Source organism: Trachemys scripta, chromosome 4 (assembly GCF_013100865.1).
Source record: "Trachemys scripta elegans isolate TJP31775 chromosome 4, CAS_Tse_1.0, whole genome shotgun sequence".
Lineage (NCBI taxonomy): Eukaryota > Metazoa > Chordata > Testudines > Emydidae > Trachemys > Trachemys scripta.
In genome coordinates, this window is record NC_048301.1 from 116043057 (window position 1) to 116049986 (window position 6930).

The 6930-nt window shown below is 50.4% G+C and overlaps 1 pseudogene; it reads left to right on the forward strand.

Moving 5' to 3' along the window:
• The first annotated feature begins 5842 nt into the window (after positions 1-5842).
• LOC117876527 overlaps positions 5843-6930 on the forward strand; it is a 43984-nt pseudogene continuing 42896 nt past the window's right edge.

Genomic DNA, 6930 nt, shown 5'->3' on the forward strand with positions numbered 1-6930 from the left:
AGCCCTTAACATATTTGAAGACTGTTATCAGGTCCTCCCTCAGTCTTCTTTTCTCAAGACTAAACATCCCCGTTTTTAAACCTTTCCTCGTGGTCAGGTTCTCTAATGTTTTATCATTTTTGTTGCTCTCTTTGGACTTTCTCCAACTGGTCCACAACTGTCCTAAAGTGAGGCACCCGAAACTGGACACAGAACTCCAGCAGAGGGCTCGCCAGGGCTGAATAGAGTGAGACAATTACCGTCCTTGTCTTACATTCACCACGCCTGTTAATACACCCCAGAATGATATTAGCCTTTGTAGCAACTGCATTACATTGTTGTGTCATGCTGTTTGTCAGCCCCTATAGCCCCCAGATCCTTTTCTACAGTGCTCCTACTGGGGGTTAGGGGATTGATTCAAATTCTAGAGCCCTTGTTTAGCATGCAAGTGGTAATGGAACAAATGCCTGTATTCTCTAGCACAGTGGTTCTCAACCAATGGTACATGTACCCCTGGGCGTACGCAGAGGTCTTCTAGGGGGTACATCATCTCATCTAAATATTTGCCTAGTTTTACAATACAGACAATGACTGGTTTATACTGCTCTATATACTATACACTGAAATGTAAGTGCAATATTTATATTCCAATTGATTTATTTTATAATTATATGGTAAAAATGAGAACATAAACAATTTTTCAGTACTAGTGTGCTGTGACACATTTCTATTTTTATGTCTGATTGTGTAAGCAAATAGTTTTTAAATGAGGTGAAACTTGGGGGTACACAAGCCAAATCAGACTCCTGAAAGGGGCACAGCTGTCTGGAAAGGTTGAGACCCACTGCTCTAGCAGAACAGTGTCAGGGTGGGGTGTCAGCCTTTGGCTCTTTCTGTTTAGAAGGCACTGTCAGCCAGGAGGCTGAACAGCACCAGTGGCCCTTTTCCCCACTTGGCTTCCCCAGAAGTGAGCCATGGTGGGGTGGAAAGCTGTTTGGCCCTGGACCTCATCTGCCTCACAGCAGCGAACAGTGGACATTGGCCAATGGTCTGGGAAATTAGCTCAAGTGGTAGAGCAAACGCCTTGCCTTACATGTGAGCATAGGTGCCAACTCCATGGGTGCTCCAGGGCTGGAGCACCCAGGGAAAAAAATTAGCGGGTGCTTAGCACCCACTGGCAGCCAGCTCTCCCCACCCCCAGCTCCTCCTGCCAACCAACTCCTCCACCTCCCTCCCAGTGCCTCCTGCCTGCCACAGTCAGCTGATTCACAGCATGTAGGAGGCTCTGGGAGGAGCGGGGTCGAGGCATGCTATGGGGAGGGGGCAGAACTGGGCGGGAAGAGGCAGGAAAGAGGTGGGATGGGATAAGGACAGGGGGAAGGGGTGGGCGTGGGGTCTGGAGTGGAGTGGGGGGTTCAGAACCCCCCAGGCCCGGAGAAAGCCTATGCATGTGACTGATAGCAGGAGCAATGGCCTCCCTGCAAGGTGACCAGCCCACATCCTTCCTTCCTTTTATCATAGAATCATAGAATATCAGGGTTGGAAGGGACCTCAGGAGGTCATCTAGTCCAACCCCCTGCTCAAACAGGACCAATCCCCAGACAGATATTTACCCCAGTACCCTAAATGGCCCCCCCGAGGATTGAACTCACAACCCTAGGGTTTAGCAGGCCAATGCCCCATCCCCACAGTACGCAGGCAAAAGAGCAAAAACCATCCTCTCAAGGCCCACAGCCACCAAATGGCCAGCATAGACATCAAAAACTGTTAAACATATCTGCAATCAACTCTAAGAAGCACATAATTCTCAGAATCTAGGGGGTACTTCATCCCAATGATAACAGCTTAAAGATCCAATGTTTGCTCTAAATTGCATTCAAGTATAGTTCACAGGCTCCATAGGCTAAGGAGGAGTGAACCAGTTGAGAAAAATCACTATCTGAACAAAAGTTCAGATTTTGAATCAAACGTAAGCCTTTGTTTGAAATTTGTAGTACAGCCCCCACTTGTTTCTCCAACAAGCACTTACCCTTAATAAAAAAGAAAACAAACAAACAAACAAAAACACCTACCTTGGGATTTTTCAAAGCAGCCAATTTCTACTGGGCAGGTGATCTTCATATTTTCTCCTTGGGGCATGACTACACTTGCAGATGTAGAGCCCTGTGAGTTAAACCAGCCCTCGGAGACCGCAGCAGGGAAAGCGCTGCCATGTGTTCACACTGCCAGCTACAAGCGCAGTGGCGTGGCCACATTTGCGGCACTTGCAGCGGCATTGGGAGCGGTGCATTATGGGCAGCTATCCCACAGAACACCTCTTCCCATTCTGGCGCTGTGGCTTGTGGGAAGGTGCAGGGCATCCTGGGTCCTGTCCCAGTGCCCCGTGATGCATCGCTTCACATCCCAGCAATCCCTGTGCTTCCATCCACATTTGGCACCATCTTTCAATGATTTTTGTACTGCACATTTTGTCTTCCCTTTCAGTCTGCGGGAATGGATCCTGAACTTGTGAGGAATATGCTGTTGGGTCTCACCAGCACATCACAAATTGCAGTCGAGTTACTCCTTAAGCTACAAACTGACAATGAGGAGTCCGATGATGATGTCGACTCACATAATGCATACGACACAAGATTGCTTGTGGCATTCACGGACATGCTGACCACAGTGGAACGCCACTTTTGGGCTCGGGAAATAAGCACTGAGTGGTGGGATCACATCATCATGCAAGTCTGGGATGACGAGCAGTGGCTGCAGAGCTTTCGGATGAGGAAAGCCACTTTCATGAGACTGTGTGCTGAGCTCGCCCCCACCCTGTGACGCAAGGATATGAGATTGAGGGCTGACCTACTGGTGGAGAAGCAGGTGGCTATTGCAATCTGGAAGCTGCCAACTCCAGACAGCTACTGATCAGTCGCTAACCAGTTTGGAGTGGGAAAGTCGACTGTTGGAATCGTGTTGATGCAAGTTTACAGAGTCATTAATCGCATCCTGCTCAGATGAACCATGACTCTGGGCAACGTGCGTGACATTGTGGCTGGCTTTGCACAAATGGGTTTCCCTAACTGCAGAGGGGTGATAGGTGGGGCGCATATTTCACTTCTGGCACCAGACCACATAGCCGCCAAGTACATAAATTGAAAGGAGTATTTCTCTATGGTTCTCCAGGCGCTTGTGGATCACCGTGGGCATTTCATTGACATTAATGCAGGCTGGCCCAGAAAGATGCATGATGCATGCATCTTTTGGAACACTGGCCTGTTCAGGAAGCTGCAAGCCAGGACTTTCTTCCCAGAGCAGAAGATCACCGTAGGGGAAGACGAAATGCCCATTGTGATCCTTGGAGACCCCGCTTACCCTTTAATGCTGTGGCTCATGAAACCCTACACAGGGAGTCTTGACAGCAACAAGGAGCGGTTCAACAACAGGCTGAGTCAGTGCAGAATGATTGTTGAGTGTGTTTTTGGCCGTTTAAAGAGCCGCTGGCATTGTCTGTATGGGAAGCTGGACCTGGCTGATGACAACATCCCCACAGTTATAGCCAGGTGCTGCACCCTCCATAACATTTGTAAAGGGAAGGGTGAAAGCTTCACTCAGGCATGGACCTCGGAGGTTAAACACCTGGAGGCTGAATTTGAACAGCCAGAGACCAGGGCTATTAGAGGGGCCCAGTGCGGGGCTGTAAGGATTTGGGATGCCTTGATGGAGCAATTTGATGCTGAAAGTCACCAGTAATGTTTGGTGCCCTGCATGGGAGTGAAGTGTAGTGTTTCCAGTGCTAGTAGGCATCTGTGTTTGCTACGTAGATGCACTGACTTGCAGTGCCTGTTGCTTTCGTGGGCTACAGTATCTTTTACTTAATGCAATAAAGAATGTTTTCAAAGCCAAAAAATTCATTTATTGAAAAGAAACACAGCTGCTTGGGAAACAAAAAGGGCATGACACATCTGTGCTGTGTTGGAGGAGGGAAGGGGGCAGGGTGGGGAACGGGACAATCACAGATTTGCCTATGTCCTGTTATCATGCTCAGCCTTCCTGTCTGGAGTGCCGTGCAATGAGTACTGCACTTCAGGCTGGCTAAAATGCATGGTGATGGGGGGTGAATGCAGTGAGTAAGGGTTGTAGTTTGCAGGGCTGGGTGGTGAAGCTACAGGTGTTGGAGGCAGCTGGTGGCAATAAGAAACCAGATGTTGAGGGAAGTGAGTTGGCGGTGACATGGGGGCACAAGGGAAAGAGTTTTGGGACAAGGGCTGCAGGGGAGGGGGGGCGCGGATGTGCTCCATCTGCATTGCTACGAGCACTTGTATCAAGCACCATGATGCTTAGCTTGGAGCTCCATGATGCTTAGCAGCCACTCCGTGCTTTGGTGCCGGCGATCCACATTCTGCTGGTGGAGCCTCCTTTCAGTCTCCTGCCACTCCTGCACTTTTTGATTTTCATTAAGGGACTGCTGCATGAAGTCATGCAGCAGGTCCTCTTTGCTTCTTTGCAGACGCTTCCTGATTCTTTGGAGTCTTTCGGCCATTGATAACAAGGACAGCTGGGATCTCAAGGTTGCATCTGTAAAGCCAAAATGCAACATTCCTCCTCAGCACCCTCGCTCCTGCTTTCCTCCTCCTGCCTTGTTGAATTCTGTGCTGCTACAGCCTCTGAAGTGTTCATGGTGGTCTTCGGCGTGGAGATGTGGTCACCCCCCAGTATCGCGTCCAGCTCTTTGTAGAAACGGCAGATCATGGGGACAGCACCAGAGTGGTGGTTTGCCTCCCATGCTTTGCGGTAGGCATTCCGCAGCTCCTTCACTTTAACCCTTCACTGCACTGCGTCCCAGTCATGGCCCCTTTCCATTATGTCCCTTGATATCTGCCCGACGGTATCGTAATTCCTACAGCTTGAGCGCAGCTGGGACTGGACAGCTTCCTCCCTCCAAACACTGATTAGGTCCAGAACCTCACCATTGCTCCATACTGGGGATCGCCTGGCACATGGAGGCATGGTCACCTGGAAAGATGCACTGAGAGCACTCCATGCCTTGCTAAGCAAACAGGAAGGGGAATTTCAAAATTCCCAGAAAATTTAAAGGGATCTGACAGTTGGTCACCTGAGGTCAGGGCAGTAGAGTTCAAAGTGATGACCAGAGTGCCTAGAACAAGCATTGTGGGACACTTCTGGAGGCCGATCAGGGCATCCACACCAGCACTGTGGCGCTCCAGCTGGGGTGCAGCAAGCGTTATTCTTCTCGTGGAGGTGGATTACCAGGGGCGCTCCAGCTGCGGAGTCCGGGTGCTCTACGTGCCTTGCCAGTGTGGACACCTCAGGAGTTAGGGCAACTGGGGCTGACTTAATGCGCCCTAACTTGCAAGTGTAGCCAAGCCCTGGGTCAAAAATGGGAGTACTGCATCCTGGGGCACATCTGGGTCTGGGAAGCCAAACTCTTGAATGAATGAGCCTGAAAAAGCTTGAAAGACAGAAAACTAGAAATGAGACCACTTCCATGGGAAAACGCCACAGGGCAATTAGGCCTTGTCAAAATAATAGAAAAGGGAGCTGAGCATGTTTTGGAGGTTAAAGTGAAGGAGCTATTCAGCTGTGTCGAAAGCTGGATGGAAGTGTGAATGATTCACTTTAGCTTCTCTTTGAAAAGAGACGGAGGAAGAGGTGAGACAGATGGATGTTTTCCAGGCTGGTGATAGCCCAACATTTTGGATGGATGTGGTTATCAGTATCTGCAGTGCATTAGCTTCCCTCTGGCAAACTCCAGTTGTTAACTAGAGTTGCATAATCTATATTAGTTTTATAGGTGAGAGTAGCCTGTGAGCAACATAGGGATTCCTTCATCTTAAAGATCAACCTTTTGTGCATAAATATGCAGATTTTCAACCCAGAGTCTGTTGTGCGCTCCTCCCGACAGCTCTTCACCTGGGAGGAGATCGGGCTCCGCACGGGCCGGGGGCACCCGCAGCAGGAGCGGTGGCTGGTGATCCACAGGAAGGTCTATGACATCAGACAGTTCTACCGGCGGCACCCAAGGGGCGCCAGTCATCAGTCACTATGCAGGGCATGCTACAACGGTGAGATCTAGGGGTGGGGGGAAATCCAGATTATCAGCCACTTTGCAGGGCAGGCTGTCATATTGAGAACTGGCAGTGGAGGGAAGAAGGAAGAGCACTTGGGTCCCTGCTGTTAACCTTGTCCCATGTTGAAAATGATCCGTATCCACAGTCTTTGTTCTCTGTTTTTTTAGCCAGTTTCTAAATCAATGACTAGACTTCACCTTTCACTCTGTAACAAGTCAGTTTCCTTACTGCCCACTTGTGCAGGATTTAGTCAAAGGCCTTCTGAAAATGCAGATGGATTATATCAAAGTGGCTCTGATTTATCCACTATTTTGTTGAGAGGCTGAATGTTTCCCAGTAGATTGGAGAGGCACAACCATGCTCATGTGTCCTAATAAAACCAGCACGTACATATGAACTTTATTTATTGAGAAAAGGCGGGGAGCCCCAGGCCCTTTAAAGTGCCGCCGGAGCCCTGCCACCACTGGGGTAGCGGCGGCAGGGCTCGGGCAGGGATTTAAAGGGCCTGGAGCTCTGGCTGCCAGGGGGATCCCCAGGCCCTTTAAAGTGCCGCCGGAGCTCCAGCAGCCGGGCTTGGGCGGAGATTTAAAGGGCCCAGTGCTCCTGCCACTGTAGCGGTGGCAGGGCTCTAGCGGCGCTTTAAAGGGCCTGGGGCTCCCCACAGTGGCAGGAGCACTGGGCCTTTTAAATCCCCACCAGAGCCCTGCTGCCCCAGGGTAGCGGCGGCAGGGCTCCCGCGGTGATTTAAAGGCCTGGAGCCCCGCGGCAGCTGGAGCTCCGGGCCCTTTAATTCGCCCCAGCCTCTGCAACTGGTAGTTCTGGGGTGATTTAAATATTGAAAGGTCCCGCCTCTTCCAGTTGAGGCCATGCCTCTTCC